At 39.1% G+C, this 25,870-nt stretch overlaps 1 protein-coding gene and 1 long non-coding RNA gene across 12 annotated transcripts in view; one reads left to right on the top strand and one right to left on the bottom strand.

Annotated features, from left to right (window-relative positions):
• naaladl2 (N-acetylated alpha-linked acidic dipeptidase like 2) overlaps positions 1–25,870 on the top strand; it is a 549,411-nt gene that overhangs the window by 143,097 nt on the left and 380,444 nt on the right. For 2 of the 10 annotated variants that reach the window (XM_082524426.1, XM_082524422.1), the window contains exon 1: positions 15,069–15,448. The exons of 6 other annotated variants lie outside the window; for them this stretch is intronic. The gene's annotated coding sequence lies outside the window, so the exon portion shown is untranslated. Of the gene's footprint in view, positions 1–12,181; positions 12,197–15,068; positions 15,449–25,870 lie in introns of those variants that run through there. 2 more of the 10 variants (XM_082524423.1, XM_082524427.1) reach the window with 2 other exon arrangements.
• On the bottom strand, positions 7,652–24,203 carry LOC309700701. Of its 2 annotated transcripts, XR_014274722.1 has the most exons (5): positions 24,112–24,203; positions 23,012–23,159; positions 8,970–9,075; positions 7,838–8,775; positions 7,652–7,748 (listed from the first exon to the last, which is right to left on the bottom strand). It is a non-coding gene; the product is annotated as an uncharacterized lncRNA (long non-coding RNA). The 2 variants fall into 2 exon arrangements; XR_014274721.1 differs by having other exon boundaries at positions 7,652–8,775.

Raw genomic sequence — 25,870 nt, 5'->3', positions numbered from 1 at the left:
TTTTTCCTGCGTACTCAAGTTCAATTAAATTAAATTCTGTTTTATTTATATAGCTTGTAATATCAAAATCAGTCAATGTGCTTTGTATTGCAAGTTAATGACCAAGAAAAAAACCTTGAAGAATCAGACAACCTCCTATGAGAAAGCATTTTGTGAAACCTAACAACTCTGGCAGAACCAGTCTCAAGGAGGGGCAGCCATCTGCCATGACTGGTTGGAGCTAAAGGGAATTCTAGATTGGTCGTAGGTATAATGTGGATTGTGAATATTTGTCACCACTACAGACTGGAAAGAGTCCTGAAGAGAGTCCTGAATACTCTGAGCAAGAAGTAAGCAAAGCCCTCTCACTAAGTAAGAGGGCTTTGCAAGATACAATATTTTGTGTAACTACAAATTGAGGACTATCAACATAGGCATAGAAATTGTGAGGAACAAACATCTTTTCAAGAGTAAGACCAGATTACCTTGTACTGTATGGCTGCCAGTGAAGACACACAGGCTTGACACGCTGCACACGGCTTTGTAAATGGGTCTGTTAGTATTCTCAGTGTGCCCCTAACAGGAGCTTGATGATGTACAAGGTATTTTGATGCATTGAAATTTTAATGATGCCGTGAACATTCAGTAGCCTAGTTAAAACGTCTGAGAAAGAGGAGTTGCTTCACAGTTAAAAATGTCAGTGGTTATTGTTGATTCATTATAAATGACTGGGTTAACATGATGAGTATTATGCAATATATATATAGTCACTCCCTTGCATTTGTGCTCCCCATCACTGACTTCTGGCTAGTTACAAATTGTCGGATATGAAAACCTTTTATTTGTACTGATATGGTAATGAACTCACTCTGAATGCAGCTTACTCCATTAGCTTACTCCCCTCGTCCACAACCTGTGTGCCCTTCTCTGTGATTATGTGTCATGATGGATGTGACCAGGTAACTATATTTAATCATACTGATAGTCATGATGGAGAATTTACTACCTTGAACTGGCAGCATGGCAGTGACATATGTTCACACACACACACACACACACACACACACACACACACACACACACACACACACACACACACACACACACACACACTCACATTTGTACATTGCCAACACATAAGTCCCTTTAGAAGGATAGCTGGCTGGTAGTGCTACACAAAGCTAACCATCTGTGCTGTATGAAGAAGTAATTGACAGTTGGGACAATTCAAGTTAATTTTATTATTATACCTTCAAGCAGGTAATAAAATGAAGACCTTAGCCTGCATTGGTAATTCTTTAAATATAATCTATGCATTTTTTCTTCAGAATAAATAAATATTAATGACAACAACAGGTGTCCCACTCCTTTCCCATTGATGAGGAATGAACGTTAACGGCACACAAAGTGTGCCAAAGTCATATTGTTACATTAGCAAACCAAAGTTTATTTTTACTCAGCTAAAACTAAGGCAATTCAGAATAGCAGTGCTAATTAAAATTATATTAATTAATATTAATGCTCAGTTCTCTCTTCAACATAACAGCTTGTAATAGCATCTGCATTGTTGCAGATGCAGCAGCAATGCATCTGTCAATCTCCTACTTCATTCTCCTCTGGTTTTCAAAAAAATAAAAATAAAAAATCTGTGGAGCAGCTCCTTTACACCTCAGAGTGGGCACCCCGCCCATCTCAAATGCTTAATACTTGGCTCCTCAAAATTAAAAAAAAGAAAGAAAGATGGGATCCCAAAACCTTCTGCCAGTTGGCTATACCAGAAATTCTGTCGATATAAATATGGATAAAAGTTGATGATAAAGGGTATCTTGCAAGTAACAAGTCTGAGCTCATAGCAGCAGTTTTAACTATGCTCGCTCTATAGTTGTATAGTATATGTATTGTCTGTGACGATGGGCCCAATAGCCCCATACTCCTGAAGCACCTCTTGCATGGAAGCCACCTGAAGGGATGCAGATATGTGCCCTCTTCACGTCCCCAAAACACATGAAAAATGGCTGGGAAAACTACCATAGACACTGTCTAATGTCTTTTCAGAAAGTTTTCGGAGATATCCGATTTAAAATTACAAATTAGATGCCGATGTGAACAATTTTTTTGTGTGTGTTTGTGTTTATATTTGCTTCTATCTCTATTAGTTTTTCTTATTTTCTGCTCACAATGACAAACATGTAGGACTGGGGGGGACACAAATAAAGAAAAAAAGAGTAGGTGAAAGATTGAATAAAGCACTGGTGGGAAAAGGAGTTAAGAGGCAAAGTATGAAGAAAGAAATAACAAACAGGTGAGCGAGGGAGAGATTGTAACGAATGAAGGGGGAGGTACAGGTGGGCAGAACCAGCAGATGGAAAGTTCAGACCCTGCTTGTTTTCTCTGAAATGTCACAACTGTAAAAATGGTTTTATAAAGCATCAATCACGGTGGAGCTGTACCTCCAGGAATAGTCATGGGGCTTCGGAAATGAGACCTCCACATTGAACTGCAGAGGCAATCACCACTGTGTGGTTCAGGTCACCACACTGCTCACAGACAGGAGGAAATGGAGAGGAGAGGACCTGAGTAATAAATGAGCAGGGAAGAGGAGGGAGGGAAGAGAGAAATGTGAAAAGGTTTGGTATTAAAGCTGCTAGTAGCATTTTCTGGTGATAATATATTTGTTTGACTTTCCATATAATAGCAGATCATACAGACCAATGCCATGATTAATCTATTCAGACAAGACAGAAATAACAAAAAAGTCACCTTTCCTTTTTCTTATTCTTCATGTCTATGCATGGAAACATGATTACATCACTGCACACTACTCAATTACAATGCATATCTTCCATAAAACACTTTATACAAAGTTTATGCAAGCCTCTAGGGGTTAAACAAGCTGGCATTATACATTTCTGCCCACTGTGTGTTTGTGCAAGCTCAGACTTTCTGAATCATCTGTCTGTACACATGTGATATTATGGTTAATAACTGTCTATTTTTTATGTTTGATTTAATTGTTTCCTTACTTTCTTTTTTTCTAAGTTACACCTTGCACAATCCCGTTATAAATAAACTCGTCAATTTCACATATCAATTGGAAAAATATACACTATTGCGGTTAGATTTCACAACTAGCAAACTATACTATTTATCCTGTAGTCCCTTGAGTTTGCATTAATATTTTAGTGCATAGTGTTCCTTTATGATTGAATGAAGCTTTATAGCAGTTGTTACACTGATTTTAGGCACCATATGAAATTTTATATGACATGCAAAGTGCTTCAGGTTCTCTGGTATTTATGGATACAACATATTACTCTGACTTTGCAGAAGTATGAAGAGTGCGTCTTTTATTGGTAGTGTGTGTGTGCACGTATTTGTGCATGTGTCTATGTGAGTGCTACCTACATATGCAATCTGAATTTGTGTGTTCTCAACTTGATTAACAAGGAGACGCTTGCCGGTAATTTATGTTGGGTAAACAAGACAATAATACTGTGTTGCTGATTTATATTCACTTGCAGTAAGGTTCACTGATAAAATGTGACTGTTATTTATTGCTGTTTTATCAGTGCATCTTTAAAAGAAAGATTTAAGGTTTTGAAAAACTTGCTCCAAAAGCAAAGGAACTATTTCTGAGAAGAACAGAGTGTTGAAGATGTTTCTTGAATTGAGTTTTCTGTGGCATTTGCTGTATTTCATATGCCCACTTTATTGTGTCAGATTAGTTTAGAGCCACAGTGAAGTAAGACTTTATTCTACATTGTAAAAAATTATTATCTAAACCATATCACTGTTATGTATTAGTTTTAGTTTTATCTTTTAAAACTCACTGTTACTGATTATGAAGATACAATCAGGATGTGAAAGTGTTGCTCATAGTCCTCAATACAAATGACACAAACCATAAGGGTAAATAAAAAACATACTGTGCGGGACCCTCAAGCTCCCAGCCCACTGGTAGAGGACCTATAAAGCTTTCATATAGATCTCTGGCAGTGCTTCAGAGTTTGAGCAATGAGGATATACAGCAGAAAGCGAATCAAAACACAACACAAAGCCATATAGTCACAGTAATTTGCAATGATGGGACCATGCATAACATTGTCAGGACAGTAGCAACATAATTGGATGACAGAAAGTTGTTTAAAGTCATGTGAAATACCTTTGCCTTTCTATTCAGTAATACTATTAGAAAATCAGAATCAAGGAAGACAGCAAGGAAATGAGCAAGGACTTCACAAATGGGTTTTTTTTATTTTCTCTTCATTTCAACCTGCTTTTATTTTCTGATTCTGCACCCTCTCCTTCCCTCTGCATGCCCATGCCTTTTAGAGTGCACCTTACTTTTCAAAAAGTACTAAGGGCATTTGCTGCTCTTCAGTAATCAATAAATAAATACCCCTTCACTCCAACACTCTTTTTTTAACACGGTAATTCCCAATGCAGTGGAGCAGTACTTTTGTAACAGAACAGTGTGACCTCTTGTTCGATTCAGGAAAGCCCACACACATTTATAATTAAAACAGATCTCTTTTTACTTCTGTGGAGTCTGATCATCTCTAACTTTGTAGGAGGGAACAGGGATACTGGACATCAGCCAACTTTCTTCTTTTGATTACCTGATAATCAAAGAAGAGAGAATGTTCATTTTACATTTACATTTTTCAGCCATACTCTGATTGTGATTAAAGTTAATTGAAAAGGAAAATGTTTTGTGACCGGTGTGATCACAGGTGGGAATGAAGTCTATAGGTTCTAAAGGTATTGTCCAATGAGTCTGACATTTGTAGTTCTAATCTAGGTAGAAAAAAAATGCAACAATGCAACAAAGAAAATGTAACATTTCATTGTTTGCTTTCCAATAAGCCATTTAAACCTGTCACTTGTAATTCATTTCAGCTACATGCTTCCTTTTCACACAAAGAATAATAATGTGCTATTGATGCGATGAATTTTCATATTAGATTCATACTCATAAGGTTTTCAACTTTGTTTCTATTGGATATACTTTATAGTTTCCAGGGCATTCATGTGCCCCAAAGTAGGGCTGCATGATTTTGCATAAAATGAGAATCACGATTTTTTTGCTTAGAATTGAGATCATGATTCTCTCACGATTTTCTTTTCCAATATAAATATTTATTGCACTTATTAACTGCACATCAACTTCGTAACAGCTGAGACTGAACATAAAAACAATAAATAAACATAAAAACAACAAATGTCTCACATTTTGTGGTTGCCGCAAAATGTTGTACTGCTTGAAATTCCGTCTCCACCGTTGCTCGACACTGCGTGTATAGAGCAGGTAGTGCAACAATAGAAAAATAGTTGCGGGACAGCACTGTGTAGCGTTTGTCTAGGGTGTTGATCATTTTCCTAAATCCCTCGTTTTGCACAGTGTTGATGGGAACCATATCTTTGGTCAGCTGATAAGTAATAGCCTCCGTAATTTCTTTGTGCCTGCGGGAGTTCGACGGGTATAGGGAAGCAGCCAGGTGGCTTCTGTATCACGTGGTATAAGGCTCCGCCCTTGTCATTTGTTGAGCAGGAAGAGTGAGCGCTTGTTTTCATGCAGATTATGTCCCGGATCAAAATGCTGTACAATCGTCATCTTTTTTTTTAAACCGTTGCCATTTGGAAATGAGATCGCACATAAGTATGAATTGAGATCGCGATTTTCTAACGATTAATTGTGCAGCCCTACCCCAAAGGGTGAATTAAAGTAATTAAATCAATCTCTTTACATTGCCCCAATATAAACTTTGGATTTTAAGAAAAGTAATTGCACAACACAATTTGCTAAATATCACTTAAATATTCAACAAGTTTTAGGAAAGAAGAAAACAGCAATTAGTTTGTTGCAAAATATATCTATTCAAGTCATATTACCTTTTTATCCATTGATGTACAAAATGTGCTAAAAGTGAGCAAAGACTTTAATCCACACATTTTGTCCACAGTATTTTCAGTCCCTATCCCTACAAATAGAATTATGTGAGATTTTTTTATTCCTTTAGCTGCACTTTGCCTTGATTACAGCTTTGTGTGACATTTTCGTATAATGCTGTCCCATGAAATGATTTTCAGATTTTAAAAAATGTAGACCTTGTCAAAAGTAAACTGGTAGAATTTCTTTCAAAGTTGCAATTGTGCTTGAGATTACTTGAGCTTGGACTGGTAGGACCGATACACTGGTACATCTGTTTTAATTAAACATGACAGTAAGACGCGTTCAGCTATTCAAGGATGAATTATTCCTTTGCTAGAGACACCATTAGTGATTCCTTTAAGGCCGCGTGGCTACCACAATATTCTGCAGCAGCCCTGGAGCGATGGGCAATGAGCCAAAAATACACCTGCATGCTCTGTAATGGTTGTTTGGGCAAGAAGCAGAGTGATGGAGTGCTGTATTAGATGACCTGGCCTCCACAATCAACCTACCAAAAGCCACTGAGATGTTCAGAAATTACTTTGGACTACAGAGTGAAAGAAAAGCAGCTAACAAGGATTTAGTATATGTGAGAATTCCTTAATGACAGACTGAATAAATAAAAAATCTCAAAACGCTGACGGAGAATTAAAGTGATTTTAGTTGTTTTCGTTCTTTTTCTTTTGCTTATGTGTTACTGTAAATGTGTCACTGTTATTTAAATAGGGAAAAGTTCACTTACAGGTCTCAACGTGAGAAAACAATGAAAAGTCCTTAAATGTGTTACTGTATCCAAACTGTCAGTGTGTGAGTCCCTTCAGTCTTTCGCTCTGTGTCTCACACACACACACACAATGACAGAAGCACATTTATCCATTTTGTCCATCTCTGGGATGTTAAAGATTCTCTGCCATACTCTCTCTTCAAGGCTTTATCTGTGCTATTTTCAGAGACTGCAGTAAGTGAAGTATTGTGAGAAGTGATACAAAAGCTTCCTTAAGAGAGGAGAGCGAGAAAGAGAGAGCGCGGGGGGGAAAAAAAGAGTTCGTAAAATATGCCTATTCATCTCTCCTTCTTCCTAGTTCTGTTTCACTCCATGACTCTTTCCAGACTAGTAGAGAGGGCACTTCAGAGGCTTAGTCAAGAAGACTGTTCAAAGTATTAAATAATGCAGGTAGTCGACAATTCCTCCATTTCTCCTTCCTTTTTCCCCCCTGGCCATTTTGAACACCAGATCCAAACCAGTGTATAAGCTGTGAATAACAAATGTGACAGATCATCATAAACACATTTCTGTTTTTCTCCCGCCTGGTACATTATTTAAAATAACACAGTACAGATCAAATTGGATAGGCAGCGTTTGAATGCTTTCATGCATCCATTTCTAAACATTTGATGCCAGTTTACAAGCAAATTGCTCTTGTGTTTACCGAGGAATCGTACATTTCTGCTTCATTTGGACCGATCAATCTTGTGTTCTTTTCAGTGTGTTTCTTGCATCGTGTGTGTGCTTAACTTAGTTTCTATGATCCATGAGGGGTTAAACGTGCAAAGAAAAAAAAAACAAATAGTTTGGCAAATGATTAGATTCACCCTTATCGGGGATTTATTTTAATTAGGACTAAACTGCTCACGTTTGCCAGTGTGACTGTCTCTTGGTAGCAGTCATGCATTTGTGTTGCCATCAGTTATGGACCAGGTCATGTCAAGTCCTGACATTAAAGCAGGCATGGTTTTATTATTTATTGATATGTAACATTCACAATAGAAGCTTAATGTCTGTATATGTCCGTTTGGCCGCATACGCCGTCAGCGTGGCAGCAGAGGTTGAAAACACCTAAGAAATAAGATAAATTGTTATTTCCATAGCCCTTTTACACACAATGAAACACATAAACATAGAACCACAAAAGACCTGTAACATACCTGAGTGGTGAATACATTGCGATCTGTCTGTCTAGTGGATTGAGGAATTTCCCTGCGAATCCTGTTGACTGTGCCGAGGATGGTGGTTTTCCGTCTAAGAAGTTTTTGTGCAAGTGAAAGCGATGTGAAAAAATTGTCCGTGGTAACATTTCTGCCCTTGTCTAGGAATGGTTCCATCAGCCTCATTACTACATTTTCAGAAAGTCTCTCCCCAGTGGGACGATTGGGGTCCTTGCCAAGATATGGGAAGACATTGCAAATGTACTTGGATTTTAGGTCGCAAGCCACCCAAAACTTGATCCCAAACTTGTCAGGTTTACTTGCAATATACTGCAGGAAACAGCACCGAGTCTTTGATGGGAAAAGCTGTTCATCAACGGTGATATGTAGACCAGGGTTGTAGCACGTGATGCAGTTGGTGACAAATGATCCCCACACACTGGAAATTGCAGCAAACTTGTCAGTCTTTGCTCGATCACAGCGGGTGGACTTGTCATCAAAGCGTAGGTGTTGCATGATGTTTTGGAAGCGGTTTCGTGCCATAGTTCCAATTATCTGTGGGTTTCCCAGGTTTCCTGACCAGCAGTCATTTACAGATGGAACCCTGTAAACCCCCCGCAAGATCACAATTGCAATAAATGCCATTAGTTCAGGGAGGTCCATGAACCACTGAACATGCTCCGTTTGCTGTGCATGTTGAATAGTCCATTCTTGAATGCTACGAAGCATGTCAAGAGTGATGAAACACAGGAAGCTCTGAAGGCGACTCGAGATACTTCTCCTGGCCTTAGCCGTTGGCTCTCCATCTGCAGCGTACGGTTCTATTGGGGTGAAAGGGAGACGGGTCCCCACATGTTCTTCACGCCACACTGTGCCATCTTACGCTGTCTCAGTCCCCAAACAAGCTCTCTTTTTCGGTGGAGAAGCAGTCTCCTCATCTGCAGTGTGAACAAATTCAAATTGTGAGCAAAATGGGAAGGTCAAACAAAATCACAAATGCATGCATAGATACTAATTATAATTCCAGTATCTCCTCCTCTGTATCAGAATAATGTCTGAAATATCTTACTTACTAACTACATCCACTTACTTGTTTGAAATGAAAAAGGAAATAACATGAAATGAAACTAACCGGAAGACTGATCAGACAGCTCTGAGTCCGAATCCGGCTGAACTTCTAGGTCTTCTCCATCCGAGTCACAAGGGTCGACTTCCGTCAGGATCATTTCCAAGGCCTGCTGAGTGGTGAGACTTTTAGCAGCTCCCCCACGCCCTCAATCACACACCCCCACTCCCCTCCCTCCAGAATTCCCAGATAACGACCTAATATACATATGAATGACTAGCCAATTTAGCTTCCACTTGGCTGAAGCTAAAGCTTAGCTAAAAGCCTACCAGCCATTTGGCTGCTCTCGGGTTTTATAGGTAGAAAGGTAGAAGCCTGGGGAAGCTAGTGTTAAGAGACAAAAAATTTCTAATTTCATATAATTCACAGACCATATATGTAGGGGTCTGCAGGAAGTAGTTAACACGTCCTAGTGTTAAACAGAATTCTGAATATTTTCTATTATGAATAGCAGAGAGGCTTATTTAGTATGCACCTGTCTGTGCATCGGCCCATGGGATATTTGCAGCTGATGATCTTGCTATTGATTTAACATTTCTGTGCACTAAAAACATATTTATAAATAAATAAAGTTACTTGAGGGAGCAATTCTATCTGCTGCAATTGTCATTCCTGCCTTTGATGGATAAATAGTATGGTAGGAATTCGTGTTAGTCAGCAGTATCATCCACGAGGTTCAGGCCTTTGACAGTGACATCTCTCTAACTCTGATAATAGAGCTCATTTTTAGACCTTTCTACACCCCCACACCGACATACAGCAATTTGGGAGACGCAAATGTCAACACTTGTTTTCCTGTAGTGTCACAGATGCCTTTGCTTATGGCTGTATCTGCCTCGGCTGGTGTGTGTACACATATGATGCCTGGCATCTGCTTGACTGCTCCGTTTGATTGCTCATTCCTGTGGCACTTTGGAAAATGTTAATGGAGGGCAGCTAATGTCAGATACAGTTCACTGCCATCTGTACGTGACCCACAGTCACCCCAACAGAGCTATCCACAAAAAAAAAGTACAGAAAGACTTACCGAATGGCTTTAAGAAAGTCAAAGAAAGTAAAGAATGAAAACCTCCCTTGTATTGCTTTAATCTGCTTAATTGCGTTTATGTGTACTTGTGTTTATACTTGTGTTTATTTGTCTGTGTATGCGCAGGCTTCACACATTTGTGATTTTGTGATTGAAGCGTGTTCTGTTGTGTAAAGCATTTATATCACTGTGTAAAGAAGGTGTGAAGCAGACAGACAGTCAGGACCATAATGTCCAGTGGCCCGTCCACCACTTTAGATACTGTTGCACTGTTGGGGTTTTCACAGACACACCCACACACACTGCTGTAACTCTGACCTGAGATTGCTGTGTGCTGCTACTCTCATCCTTAGAGGCACTGGACCATACAAGCACACATACTCACACACAGACAAGCTCACACTCACGTACACAATGATTTATGGCCTCCAATATAGTCAATAAGAGCCAGGGCCAAGATGAAGGACTTGGGCAGCAGCTAGCTGGACATACACATAAAAAAGAATCACACACAAACACACATACAAACAAACACACAAAGCAAGCCCACACAGACACAGGTATATACACATACACTGTTGTCCATTAGCTAAATGTACGGTAGGGAGCTGCTTTCCTCTTTGACTCTCTTTATCTCATTCTTGCTTCATGCCATTGTTACTCCCACTGCTCCGTGTGAAAAACTCACAGTCCACATATCCATATACTATACTATACTTTTATCATAACACAAATATAAACAGATATAATATTTTTATATGGACAAATTTGGCATCAGAAATTAGCATTACCCACTTTAGCACTCATCCATTCAATATTCCATCATTTTCAATATGTTTGAGTGATTCTGTGCAAGTCTCCTACTGCTTGTTTCAAATCTCCTCACACCATTTCAGTTTGATTTAAATCAATCGGTAATTGTCATTGAAAGCATGTTAGCGTGTTAACTCAAAGCTCCACTGGGGTAAAACAGTTTCACGTAGCTATGAAGATGCTTGTAGAAAATGTATACTGTCATCAGTAAGTCTGTCTGTTCCACTGACATTGCTTTTACAATTAAAAACTTCTATCCGAATTATTTACACAAGAAAAAAAAAACTGTCCTTGAAAAGGCTTAGTACTTATTACAGTATATTTCAGTTTGTCTGTGAACAAAGTCATAGTATATAGTATCTGTTCTTTCTCAGGTCTTCTCCTGCTTTGATTTCTTTTTTCTGCTGTCTTTATCATCCCCTATTTGCTTGCTTACTTTGGTTTTCCTAATAAACACAGGAGTATCTGGAAATAAAAGGAGCTTTTTTCTACAACAGCAAAAACTGTGGATTTCATAAAATCTATCTCATCTATCTTATTTTATCTCTCCATCTCTCTATCTCTCTATCTCTCTATCTATCTATCTATCTATCTATCTATCTCTCTCTCTCTCTCTCTCTCTCTCTCTCTCTCCATCCATTGTTTTAATTTTACAGGTAGAATACAACAATGCAAAGCCAGAATAAATGTCCATGAATTTATTACTACTGTATTTAATAAAGCTAAACTGCTTCATATGCTTAGGAGAAAGAATGCATTTACCAGAACTCAAAGTCACTTCTTGATTATTTTGCATAATGCTTTTAGTTTGGATTTAATCTAAAAATGTACTCTCTGAAATACAAAAGGGTCCAGCTGGTAAGAGGAAGTGTGACTCATAAATGTCATGTGTATCCACTGAGTTACAATATTGCCACGAAGTTACAATTTTTGTTTCATATTGAATGGATGAAAGCTTTAAAAGAATTCAAAATATGTTGGTCCCCCCTTTATGTCTAATTCTAATTCCAGCACGCCCCACTGGCCTCCAGAGGAACTAACATTCTTGACTGCAGTTTAAGTCCAGATTTGTAGAAACGACACTCTCTTGGAAGCACATAAATTGGTTCAGAATAGATATTAAACATTTCATGAAAAGTGAAAACTCTGTACTAAATTAGAGCAAAAGACTCATTCTATTGTTATCCTCCCTTCTCTCTCTCATTCAGAGAGGGGTAGGAAGTAAGAGCAACCGACTGGTGTATCTCATAGAGTGTATCGGCCGCTGACTCTGCGTTTTCCAGTGCCTGGGTTATCTCTGTGGCATAATGAATGGAGTCCGATGGAGTTAAGTTGAGATGAATGGAGACAAGTTCTAGATTCTGCACTCAGGCCTTATCACTGGAGTATGAAGGTAACTATTAAATAATGGCTACAACATACAGTGCATAGAAAGGGACTGGTCGATTTAAGCTGGCTCATCATTCAAAGAAGACAATTTATAGTAACAAGTAGACTATGTTTGGTTTCTGCAGCTGTTAAAACTAGTTATCCTTATATCCTTGTGTATATATGTGTGTGTGTGTGTGTGTGTGTGTGTGTGTGTGTGTGTGTGTGTGTGTGTGTGTGTGTGTGTGTGTGTGTGTGTGTGTGTGTATATAAAAAAAAACACCCAGCACGCCCCTGCGGGCGGTTTATCCTTCGAGCTCGGGTCCTCTACCAGAGGCCTGGGAGCTTGAGGGTCCTGCGTCCTGCTCTGATGTTATTCCCGGGATCTGCTGGAGCCACTCGCCTAGCTTGGGAGTCACCGCACCTAGTGCTTCGATTACCACGGGGACCACCGTTACCTTCACCCTCCACATCCTCTCGAGCTCTTCTCTGAGCCCTTGGTATTTCTCCAGCTTCTCGTGTTCCTTCTTCCTGATATTGCTGTCATTCGGAACCGCTACATCGATCACTACGGCCATCTTCTTTGTTTGTCTACCACCACTATGTCCGGTTGGTTAGCCACCACCATTTTGTCCGTCTGTATCTGGAAGTCCCACAGGATCTTAGCTCGGTCATTCTCCACCACCCTTGGGGGCATCTCCCATTTTGACCTCGGGACTTCCAGATTATACTCGGCACAGATGTTCCTGTACACTATGCCGGCCACTTGGTTATGGCGTTCCATGTATGCCTTGCCTGCTAGCATCTTGCACCCTGCTGTTATGTGCTGGATTGTCTCTGGGGCATCTTTACACAGCCTGCACCTGGGGTCTTGCCTGGTGTGATAGACCCCAGCCTCTATGGATCTTGTGCTCAGAGCTTGTTCTTGTGCTGCCATGATTAGTGCCTCTGTGCTGTCTTTCAGTCCAGCTTTGTCCAGCCACTGGTAGGATTTCTGGATATCAGCCACCTCCTCTATCTGCCGGTGGTACATACCGTGCAGGGGCCTGTCCTTCCATGATGGTTCCTCGTCTCCCTCCTCTTTCTTGGGTTTCTGCTGCCTGAGGTATTCACTGAGCACTCGGTCAGTTGGGGCCATCTTCCCAATGTATTCTTGGATGTTCGTTATCACATCCTGAATTGTGATGCTGACACTCACCAGTCCCCGGCCCCCTTCCTTCCGCTTAGCGTACAGCCTCAGGGTGCTGGACTTGGGGTGAAACCCTCCATGCATGGTAAGGAGCTTTCTTGTCTTTATGTCAGTGGCTTCTATCTCCTCCTTTGGCCAGCCTATTACCCCAGCAGGGTACCTGATCACGGGCAGGGCGTACGTGTTGATGGCCCGGATCTTGTTCTTACCATTCAGCTGACTCCTCAGGACTTGCCTGACCCTCTGCAGGTACTTGGTGGTTGCAGCTTTTCTAGCGGCCTCTTCATGGTTCCCATTCGCCTGCGGGATCCCCAGGTACTTGTAACTGTCCTCTATGTCTGCAATGTTGCCTTCTGGTAGTTCAATCCCCTCAGTTCTGACTACCTTCCCTCTCTTTGTTACCATCCGACTACACTTCTCCAGTCCGAACGACATTTCAATGTCATTGCTGTATAGCCTGGTAGTGTGGATCAGTGAATCGATGTCTCGTTCACTCTTGGCATACAGCTTGATGTCATCCATGTACAGGAGGTGGCTGACAACTGTGTGTGTATATATATATATATATATATATATATATATATATATATACATATATATATATATGTGTGTGTGTGTGTGTGTGTGTGTGTGTGTGTGTTCTCTCATTTCTTTCTCTGCCTACCTATTCTGCCGACTACTAGTGGCTACAAATGGGGGAGCAACTCCTTCCCAACCCGTGATAGGCACAACACGCTTTTCTGGTTCAGAACCACTGACTCAGACTTGAAGTCTTATCCACGCGGCAAAACAAATTAATTAATTAATTTAAAAAATCATTTGGGTCAAAATATTGAAATCAATTTTTCAGGGTTTTGTTTTTGTTTGTGAGGCACTCTTCTGTGTGGATTTACCTCATTTACAGCTGATACAGCAGGTGATTTTTGAACAAAAATCATGCTAAGAGCACCATCTGGAAAATTTTATCCAGGTTTTCATCTGACAAAAGCAACAGTGAGTGCAATCAATTAGCAGTCTGAGACAGTCGGCAAAGCATACTCAAAGCACTGTGCTGGAAGAGTAGTCTCTGATAATTGGTAAACTGTCCTCCCATTGACATGATGAATAACCATGGAGTTTCTGGAAAAGAAGCTCTCTAATATTTTCCTAAGGTGGGATAACTGCCACTTCAAATGAAACTGAAGATTGTGTTCATAAGGAATAAAGAGGGGGAGAAAGGTAGGTGGTGGTGAGGGATGGAGGAGAGAGTGGAAATGTATACTGAAGGAGTGGGGAATGTTCTGTGTGTGGCTCATTAACCCTTTAAGACCTACCATAGAACCAAGTCCGCCAGAGCTTATATTATATTTTTACATGCTGTGGAGCCATTTTTGGGAGCATTTCAAGTTGCTATACATCAATACAACCATTATAGCCCAGATTTTAATAATATGTATTCATTAAGTGCATAGTAATTACATAAATTGCAAAAAAGTGCAATAAACTACAAAAAAATTGAAAATCGTTTTTGATTTTTTGACATACATTTGTAGTTAGAGAAATTTAAGAGTCTTATCCCTCAAAACTGTAAATACAAAAAAGTTGCACAAAATAGTTTCCCACCACAGGAAAATTATTTTGAGTGTCTTCATAGTTTTATTTTTGAAATACACCAATTTTTATACACTGTAGGAAAAACGAAAATAAATATTATTCCGCAAATTTGCAAAAAAGCAGCATATGCATCAAAATAAACTATTTCCAGCAGTGCAATATGAGTCCTAAGCATCCCAGAAACGACACAGAAAGTCATAAAGTCAAAGATAACTTTTAAAAAGAGCAGTATAGGCCCTGAGGCCCTGATCGCAAAAAAGACTACATTTCCGCGAAAATGACGTCACTTCCGGTTTCGGGCAGGTAATGGCGGAAATGCAAAAGTTCGCGCTGACGTCTATTCCAACGTAGGAAGTGTTTTGAACAGCTGATCAGATCGGTAAAGCGTGTTTCTGGAATATTATGTTTTTGTTCCTGCAAGCGCTTTTTATGCAGGTTTTGCAAAGCTTTATGTGGAAGGAAACTGTGACCTAGGACAAGCTGATGGCATCAGATGTAAGTACAACTCCTCCGGTTTCATATGCAAAAAAATTTTTTGCGTTAGCTTACGTGGTTGCAGTGCTACTGGGATTTAAAAATAGTTACGCATAACAGAGCGTTCCCGCTCCGATCGGCTCTAAAGGGTTAACTTGGTAGATGTAATCAGTGGGAGGGAGCGAGACATTTTGCCAACAACTAATGAACAGCATGGGTAGTATAGTGGTGAAGCCATACTGTACGTGCACTGGCTGAACTCTCTAGCTCGGAGACTGTGTGCATTTGCATCTATGCTCTTGTGGTAAATAGGATGCATACATAGTAACTTCACTGATCTCGCTGTGAGACATCCAAGTGATAAATAGCAGTGGTACAAGAACTGATTTACAGAGTTGCAAGACCATCACCACTTTCACAAATCACAAAGCAGCTAACCCAAGTGAAATAAATACTATGCCTGTGCCATGTTTGGCTTATTTCCTTACCCCTTTCATACATCATACTAGAATAATTGCCTTATGTAACGTCATATGAATTGGTATTTCATAAAATCATCATGCCTGTTTTTGTTCTCTTATCTATATAACATCAAAGAAATCCAATAAGTTATGACTTTTCTTTGAAATAGTTGCCAAATTCATATTTATGAGCTTATCCATTGTAAAGATGATAAAAGATAATACCTACAGTGCATTTGTGTAAGTACAGCTTGCATCCCCAGCACAGAGAGCAGCCATATGGGACACATTATGGTCTCACTATGTGGTGTCGTCAAACTGACAAGATACCGTGATTTAGCACTGCTGGAAGTGGATGGATCCATGCTTACCTTCAAAGTCATCTGTCTCCTGGCTCTGTGCGAGCCTAAAAGCCCCCAGGGACATAGTACAGCATGTTGGCCATTCAAGTACCTCTCAATTACTGCTTTTAATTCCCCTTACATTGCTGGTCTGTCTCCATTAGGTGTGACATTTCTCTGAAAATGTGAAGGATATAGCAGATTTTTTTTAATGGTTGCCACAATCCCGGTCTGCTGCAGATATTTGTTAGAATTCCATGTTTTCATATACTGAAAGACAAAATGTGAATAGCTGAGCTTTAGATGGCATTTCCCTGCAGCCAAACTACTTAATATTTCATTTAGCCTTTAAAAAGCTGAATGCTCTGTGAGTTTCTTTGAGGTTTCCACGTTCATTAATTGATTGAGTTATTAATATTTTTGTGAAAGATTTCATTTTCTTAAATGCAATAGCTAATAAGTGTATTTACTCTGAATCATCTGAGCATTTTACTGTTTTGCCAGTACTGTCGGTGTATAAATGGACATTTTATAGCCATACTTGTAATTAGATTTAAATTTAGATTAAAACATTAAACGAAATGTATATTCAAAAGTAAACCAACTATATTATTCCACTTTAAAATACATAAAATTAAAAATAACAATCAGACGTTCCAGATTAGGTGCACTGAAATATCGTTACTGGGTGCATGTGACAAACAACCTTTATACACTGTAACCAACAAAATTCCGCATGGTCGAGTGGTTACAAAAATAGCAAGCAAATGTCAGAGACTAGGGAAATAATATGGAAAACAGCTAAAACAAAAGGGGGGGGGGGGGGGGGGGGGGTTGGGGTTGGGGTTGTTTTTTTTTTTTACAATTTCTTAATCACAGTCACTATTTTTTCATTATTTGGACCAGCACTGACCAAGAATAGTTCCTTAGAATCAGTGATCAGCTGAAATTGTAATGCATAAGACTTCAGACTGAGCTGCAAATGGTTGGTGTCATCATGAACCAAAATTATATAATCCATATTAACAATGAAATCAATCTGTGACCTCAGAAATATAGTATAAGGACCTATGTCTCAGCAAGGCTCCTGGGGATTACTACTTATTCAGCAAGAGGCAATAATTTGTTGCCCTTATGCCCTTTAGTAGGTTACCTTGCCATGACACTGACATGCTGACGTTAAAATGCTTCAAGCAAGGATAACTGTTACTACTGCCTTGTTACTAAGCTGTCTCCTTTCTAACAGATAGAATGTTTAATATATTCTATATGTAGAACATCCCATGTTATTTCTATCAATCTATCTGTGCAGTGATGTGGTTATACTTAAGAAAAGTAATGTTTTCAGCATTACTTGTTACTTTTCTTAAAATAAAGGCAGTGTGTTACTTCATTATTTGCCAATTAACCATTTAAACCCATAGGCTACAGTCCTATACACCAACACAGATCCTAATGAAGACACACGTGCAATTTTTCTTGTAGTTTTTATGCATGAACTTCAAACCAAGGTTGAAAGTCAGCCAGAAGTGACTTCAAAGCAATCTCCATAGTGGTTCTACTTTACAAACATGAACAGGTAGAAACAGAGGCTTCAAGCCTGACTGCTCATCACTGCCTTTGTTACCTGTTGAAGTTCAGGTCTGATTTTTTTCTTTTTCTCTCAGGGGCTCTCTCTCTGGTTTACTGGGACAGTGACTTTGGATATGTGTCACTGTACACATACACCCATATTATGAAACACATGCACTCATTAAAATAAATAAATAAATAAAATGATTTTAAAAAATCAGGTTGCCATGGTTTTTTCACATCTTGTTAGGGAGCATTTACATCAGAAATAAACCTTGTCCTTTCACTGTTTTTCTCTCTCCCATCTTGATATGCCCTCAAGCTGATCTGGCAACAGAGTGACCAAATCTGACCTATTCAGTCTCATTTTTAGCATGTTTGGCCCTTTCTGACATTGCAATTTTCCACACAAACGGTGACAGAGACTAGTAAAAGAACAGATTATGGTTTAAGAATATTCCTTTGATCTGTCAAGATGTCAACAGTGTATCTGTGTGTGTTACTGATTTGCTGCATTAGTGATTTGCTTCTATTAGTAATTTGAATCAATGTGTATGGAGCACCTTTTGCTCCATACATATGGAGCAAACTGATAGGCAGTCAACAGATGATGGGAATCTACAGACAGCTGCCACTACTCATCTTAATGCAGGTAGTATAAAAAGAAAGAAGCATAAATTCCTTTTTTGCACATGACAGAATACAAATTTTAATCATTGATACACAGGGGGCTAATCTGATTCTAAGTGCCTTTGATTATAATAATGGTTCAAAGCTTTATGACTAAATTATTATTCTTTAAACATGTTTTAAAATTATTTTGTATTATTTAAAATAAATGTGTTTCTTGTGTTTGTGCTTACACTGCTGAAGGGAAAAAATACCTTGATAAAGTTCAAATTTAGCATCAGAATGGCAAAGAAAGTCTATTTAAGTGGCACTGACTGTGCCATGATTGTTGATGTCAAATGGGGTGGTATTAGTATTTGAAAAGCTGGAATTTCCATTTGGTCTACTGGAGTTTTCCCACACAACACAACACATTAGTATTTGCAGAAAATTGTACCCAAAAAAGATATCAAGTGTACAAAGCAGAAGATAATCTCTCAATGCGCAAGACGTAAAACCTTGAAGTAGTTGGGCTAGAGCTGCATAAAACCACACATTAGAGGCCACAATTTTTTACAGGTTCATCAATATGAACAATATTTGACAGGAAAAATGTCACCTGCTATAATGACTCTCAATTTCTGCTTCAACATTTAGATGGTACGCTCAAAATTTGGTGTAAACAAAAAAATATACTGATCCATCCTGCCTTGTGTCAATCCTGGTGATGTTGACCAGTAAAGTTACAAAGTGGGAACATTAATCCAGAGAAGTGAGCCCACATTTTAAATATGAAGTATGTAGTAAAATAATGATATCAATTTTGTTTGGCTGGCCTAATAAGCTCTATAAAATATATTATTTAACAAATTATAGTGAGATTTATTTCAGTTCAGATAAATATACTTAGCAAACTGATTGTTAATCAATATATCTAATTAATCATGGTTAATTGAGTGGCACCTCAAGCTATCGAGGCGATTCTTCATTAAAGATTTAATATTATGTAAACTGGGAACAGATAAGCTGAGTTACCAATTTACCTTTAATTGTTTGTGTAAATGTTCCAAGGCTGCAAATTACAAGAAAACAATCCTATTAAGTTCAAGCCAAATGAAAAACAATTTGTTTGGTTTTTCACCTTTAAAATCCTGATAATGACTCTGAAATGATTAATGCTTGCAATTTAATTGCTGCACTGAACAGAGCTTGCTGCTCTACAAAGAATGAAAACTGAGAAAGTGAAAGGAAAAAAAAAGAAATTGTTTCAAAATAGAAATTTCCAATGAGAAGAGGGAGCTGTGTATCCAAGATCTAAAAGCAATTAAAATAATCAGAACACGGTCTCTGTGGCTTCTTGAACTCGGATTAAATGTTCTGATTGCAAGATAAATCACTTTCTAAGAGGGAGATCCATACCTGCCTCTAGTGTAAAGTGGCCTATTGGTAAATCCATTATCCTCAGAGACAGAGGTGCGTTAGACAAATGCTCTAAACGAACGTTATTAAGGATCAAAGGGGAGTATTTCACAGATTCTGCAAGCTGCTAAGAGACTCGCAGGCTTTGCTTCAGGTTGAAAAAAGCCTGAGCTTTCTTGGGGGTGGGGGTGGGGAGGTATTGTGTGTGTGTGTGTGTGTGTGTGTGTGTGTGTGTGTGTGTGTGTGTGTGTGTGTGTGTGTGTATTACATTTACTATTGTATACTGAGAATCTGAATCCCAGCTCATCCTGTCCTATTGAAGGCAACCCATACACATTGAAACATTAGAGATCAGTGTGTAAACGTGCTCCAAGGAACTGGTGTGATTAGGGACTGCATATAACCATCCAATTGCATGACCATTTATCTTTTGTCAATCACAGTTGCAATATCTAGCATCTATATCTAGCATTTTGGGTCTTTCACCAAGTGCATGCTTGAGATAACAATGGATACAATGGATTGATGAAATTTTCATGATGCAAAAAATGTAGGAAATGGGCAGTGATATTGTTTGAAAGACTGTGGAAAGACCTTAAGTGTAGTGGAGTGAAAAGAGATATTGAGGATGTGTAATACTTACATAAAGAATAATCTTTACTGCAGGAATGTCCAATTAAATGTCATTTCTTTATTTTCTTTCTGAGCTAGAAGGCTTTCAATTCATACTGCAATCTCAGTTTTATTGCCCCGTCCTGGTACAGCGAAGTCCTGTATAACTAGCACAGGATCATGATGGAGCTCTTACTTTCTTATCTGTTAAAATACAGTGAAAGCAACACAGAAGACCATCAGCACACTTAAACCCGCATTGCTGGGAGCGCCTGTACATATGTTTTTGTGTTTGTGTTTCTTATTTTACTCACTTGTTTAATTGTTGTTAATAACACAGGGGATTTACGTAAATCCCGGAATGCAGTTCACATCTAAAACTGAATTGATGCTTCAGAGTTGGGATAAGGAAGCAGAGTTGCAGTCTTGCAGTCACATCTCTCTGCAGCTTCTCTTCTCCTGTCATGCACCCGAAACCCCATCCCTTTAGAGACTGATGTAAAAGCCGAGTGCATGCCAACCCCAGCTCAACACCCCCAGGCCCAGCATGTGTTTAGACATTTGTAATAAGGTATATGTGTACAGGGACTGCTATCCAAATTCACTGTACCAGCAAACCAAAGAGATGGTCCCTGAGAGTAAAAAAATTCAAAGCCTTAACTTCAACAGGTAACAAAGGCAGTGATGAGCACTCAAGCTTGAAGCCTCCGTTTCTGCCTGTTCATGTTTCTAAAGTAGAACCACCGTGGAGATTGCTTTGAAGTCACTTCTGACTGATTTGAAACCTTGCTTTGTGTTGTCAGCTTTGTGTTCATGCAAAAAACACTAAAAGAAAGATTGTATGTGAGTCCACATTGAGATGGGGACTTGTGTTGGTGTGTGAGACTATAGCCTATAGGTTTATATTGTTAAATGATAATTATGAGACAAAACACAAAGTAATGTAGTGAGTAATGTAATTAATTACTTTATCTTGGGAATAATGAAGTAACATAATGAATTACTTTCGAGAAAAGTGTCCTGTGTAAAATGCATAATACACTGACTACAAAGAGAGGAAATACCTCAAACATGGACAAACATTTGACCACACAACATGCAACTGATTTGCACGAATGTAATGTCTTTAATATGCTGCTTAGCGTTTGGGGATTAGCGAATGGAGAGCCATTGAGAACCCAATGAGAATCAGTAAGAGAATCGATAAAGAGTTGGATTGACAAGTGAATCGAGAATAGAATCAGAATCGCTAAATTCTTATCAATTCCCGTTCTTATGTTTATCTAGTAATGACTTGATTAATTTCTTCACAAACGACAATAACATTAGAGAAACATTAGAGAAAAAATGCTCATAACCATCTTGCAGACGTATCCTTAAGTACACCTACTTTCAATACTATTGTTGTTTATTTAAACTATTTATTTAAACTATCTCTCCGATTGATCTCTCTGAGTTAACTTCAGTAATCAGCCTTTAAGGTAACAGTAATTAAACCATTACTTAAAAAGCCATCATTTGTTCAATGTAGTTAAGTTAGGTTACTGGATTTCTAGTCATGGTAACTAGCTAATTATAGCTGACCTTCTTTTTAACTGAAAAATTCTTGAAAGAGTCATTGAAAAAAACCTACCTGATCTGATACTGTGCAGATGATACCGAACTTTATCCATGAAGCAAAACTACATACACACCAATTACTTAAAATGAAGGAATGTCTTAAATACATAAAAGCCTGAGTGACCTGTAATTTCCTGCTTCTAAATAAAGATAAAGGGGAGTTTTTTCTTTCCACTGTGTCCAGGTGGTTGCTCCTAGGTCATCTGATTCTTGGGGTCTCTCTGCATTATTGTAGGGTCTTTACCTTACAATATAAAGTGCCTCAAGGTGACTGTTGTTGTAATTTAGTGATATATGAAAAAAAAAAATCTTCCTTTGTAAAGTTTCAAAAAAGGAGGAAACTACTAACAAGAGGGGAAAAACTAATCAGTTCACTTAGGTAAAACAGGTTTTTATCCATAATAACGCAGGTATTTAGAAAACCCCATTAATAAGAAGCCACCAATAAAATGTAGAAGCTTGTGCCTCAGATGTGTGAGAAATAATTTTTCCTTACAGTCTCATGATACTGCTTGGTGCCTGTTCCTTAATGGATTAGCCATGAACATCTAAAGGCCCTGTTTTAAATAGCGACTAAGGGGACTGAGCAGTGGTACCAGGTCAAGTCAAAGTTGGAATCCAAGGAGTTTTGTGTAGCTCAGCTTTTCACACCTGGAAACATCAGCAGGGAACTGAGTAATTTTGTCCCTATACCAGAAGCCTTTGCACAAAACAGAGGGAATTAACAGCCTTCCAGTGACAGATTATAGTGGTTAAGTGGCATTTCCATTCCATTTTCCTCTCCAAACAGAAAAGGTTTGGAGCCATGACTTTCCAACTGAGGTCTTTGCTCCCACTATTTTCTATTTGCGTGATTTCTAAAAATGTAATCCATATAATAATTTGACTTCAGATCAGCACAGATATGTTATATGCCTTCACCATATATCCAGAAAAAGGTATTTCCTTACTTTCCACTCTCCTACTTTGACATTTCTGTTTGGTTGAATGTGCGGACTAGAAGTTGACCTTTTCGGCAGACTACCAGTGCTGATGGAATGGCTTTGGCTGTCATGGCTTCCATTAACCTGTAGTCCCTGGCTTCATGGGGTCATGGATCTGTTATGTCAATAAAAAGTGAAATATCATTGAAAACGTACATAGACTGTATTCTTTTAATCAAACTGGCATCCCTGGTTCAAATGCAGATATGCATGCATGTATGCAACCAGAAGAAACAGAAGGATGCATGATTAGAGGTCACTGCAGAAGGTGTGAATTGGGGCTGTTAAGAAGAAGAGTTGGAGCATCTTAGTGGCCATTTTATTCTGCTCACTGGAGCATTTAGGAAGCAAAGAGATGAAGGAAGAAGTCAAGTGACATTTTCATTAATTTGTTGTCAGGCATAAACTCTCCCCACCAGTGAGCTTGGCATATAAGTCTGTTTTCTTACACAGATGAATTTTTCATCATGGGACGCTGGGGCATGATTAGATGAAGAACTGAACTAGTGTGAAATAGAAATGGATTACTCTAGTGCTTGTTTAAGCTTTGCAGTACCATGTAATGTCATCATTCTAAAGAAAATTAAACTGCCTCTGATTTGAGCTAAAATCAGTTGGCCTGCAGTACATATTGGCTTATATTAAAAGCCACAAGTAAATAAATTTTTCGATCCGATCGTCTACATCACATTGATCACCTTTGAATTTTGTTACCAACAACTTGATAGCGAAATGTTAAATATATATTTTAAAGTGATTAAAGTGGTTAAGCAAGTCTTAACCCTTAAATCTCTTTTTGTCTGTGAATCCTGAGAGATGTTTGGAGCTTCTGCAGATGACAGTTGACTCACTGATGATTGCCTCAATCTCATATGGCCCAGTGTACCTAGGATATAGAATTCTGAACAGGGATTTCAGCAAAATATATTTGGAAGATAATACGACTTTCTGACGTTGATTGCAGTGAGGGTTTGGAGTCCGCTAGCTGGCAGTTCTGGTCTATTGTGCACTTTAACATTGGGCAGATATTAGATGTATAGAAAAGAACACACATGGGCAGAGCTTACCTTTAATGGGCCAGAGCCCTGGGAAAGGTGCCAACTTTGGAGTTTGAAGCATCCATCTCCACTATGAACTGCTGTGGGTCCTATGACAGGTGTAGTGGACTATTGTCTGAGCAGGTGAAAGGCAGAGTCTGCTTCTTTGGAGCAGGAGAAGGACACGAGTTTTTTTTAATGGAGACACTTGATGTAGTAGCAGATGAATCAGCAGTAAAAATTTGTATAGCTGAGATCATTTCTACTGCTGGGCAAACAGGGCACCGGTAAAGTTGATGGAACAGTCATAAGGTCAATGCGGAAGTAGAGAGAGGGCCTTGTTCTTCCCGAACACCTCCTGTAGGGAGTGATATTCTTTGGAAACAGAGGAGTGAGTTAGTATTAGCAGATGCTTGTTTGGCCTGGGAAATGGCTGACCTTCAACAGTGAGAGAGGCAAATACACTCCAAATTTCCACTCTTTCTTTCAGTCCAATAATTATTGATTATGTTTGTCTAACCATGGAAAGCCTGGGATAACTAGTGTTTGTCAGATAGAAAAAAACAGTACACAAAGTACTAACAATGCTTGCCAGAGTCAACAAGGTGGACAGGCTCTGTCTATTGAGTGATTCTAGCTAGGATCTGTCCCTGCAGTCCTGACACTATGAAAGTCATATCAATGGGTTTTGCTGGAATATAAAGTTGTTGAGTTAGATTAGGATCTAGGTTTTATTCCGCCACAGAGTTAACAGATACTTGGAGAGGCGAAGCGTGATGATTACAACATAGGGTAACTGGCAACATTAATCGAGGCTGACTGATTCCGAAGGAGCTGCCCACCAGTAAATGTAGGAATATTGGTGGGCGGCTCCTCGGGTATCAATCAGCCTCGATTTTGGATTTTTGGCTGCACAGAGCATGCAGCAAAATGCCCAGCCCGACTACAATAGAGACACTCTTTAATCACAATTCACCTTCCCTGCCCGTTGGGATCTAACCACGCTCTTCCTAGCTACCTTGGCTCAGCCAAAGTATCAACTGGAAACACATTTATTAGAGAAGGTGGGCAAGTGGTCCAATTTAATCTGGCAAACAGGTGAGCTGATATTGGCAGAGGGAGTGGGAGGTACTCTTCAGTCTGACAGGGAACACTGGGAAACAGTGAAGCACAAGGGTTAAACTGGAAGGTTTACAAAAACACAAGGAAGTCATGCAAGGGCGTGGCTTCACACTAACATAGTAGACAGTCTGGTGTAGAGTGGATATCAGAGCTCGTCCTTCAATACTGGCTGAGAATGAGATTTGAAGAGCAGCAGGAGTGAAAGCTAAAAAGCGAGAACATCTTTACCTGTTTAGCTCTCCCTAGACTTTGGAATGAGTGAAAAGACCAAAATGGAAAACACACCGATGCAGGAATATGACAGATACTGCATTATTGTGGTAATATAAGCAGCAGAAGTGAAGCTTCTTATGTGTTAATGTTCTTTAATCCAAATCATTGGAACAGAATGCTTGTGTGCGACAGTGTAGTAGAAATTTACAGGCTACAATGTCCATTTTCCCTTTTCTCTCTTTAGCGCAAAATATTATCTTCTTAAAACACTATTGTTTATTATTTATTATTGCAAAAACTTTCATTGTGCAAGAGAGAGTTTTTCACTTGCTTGTTCTTTTGTAGCGCCGTCCCTTTCCTCATTTCACCACCCACCTCCTCCCCATACATCTCCCTCCAAGCCATTAATCTTTATCCTTCATCATTCCTTCACTCATGCCTCTCTATCCCTTAT

Source organism: Aulonocara stuartgranti (assembly GCF_965226115.1).
Source record: "Aulonocara stuartgranti genome assembly, chromosome: 23".
NCBI lineage: Eukaryota > Metazoa > Chordata > Actinopteri > Cichliformes > Cichlidae > Aulonocara > Aulonocara stuartgranti.
This window is presented reverse-complemented; position numbering and strand designations above follow the sequence as displayed.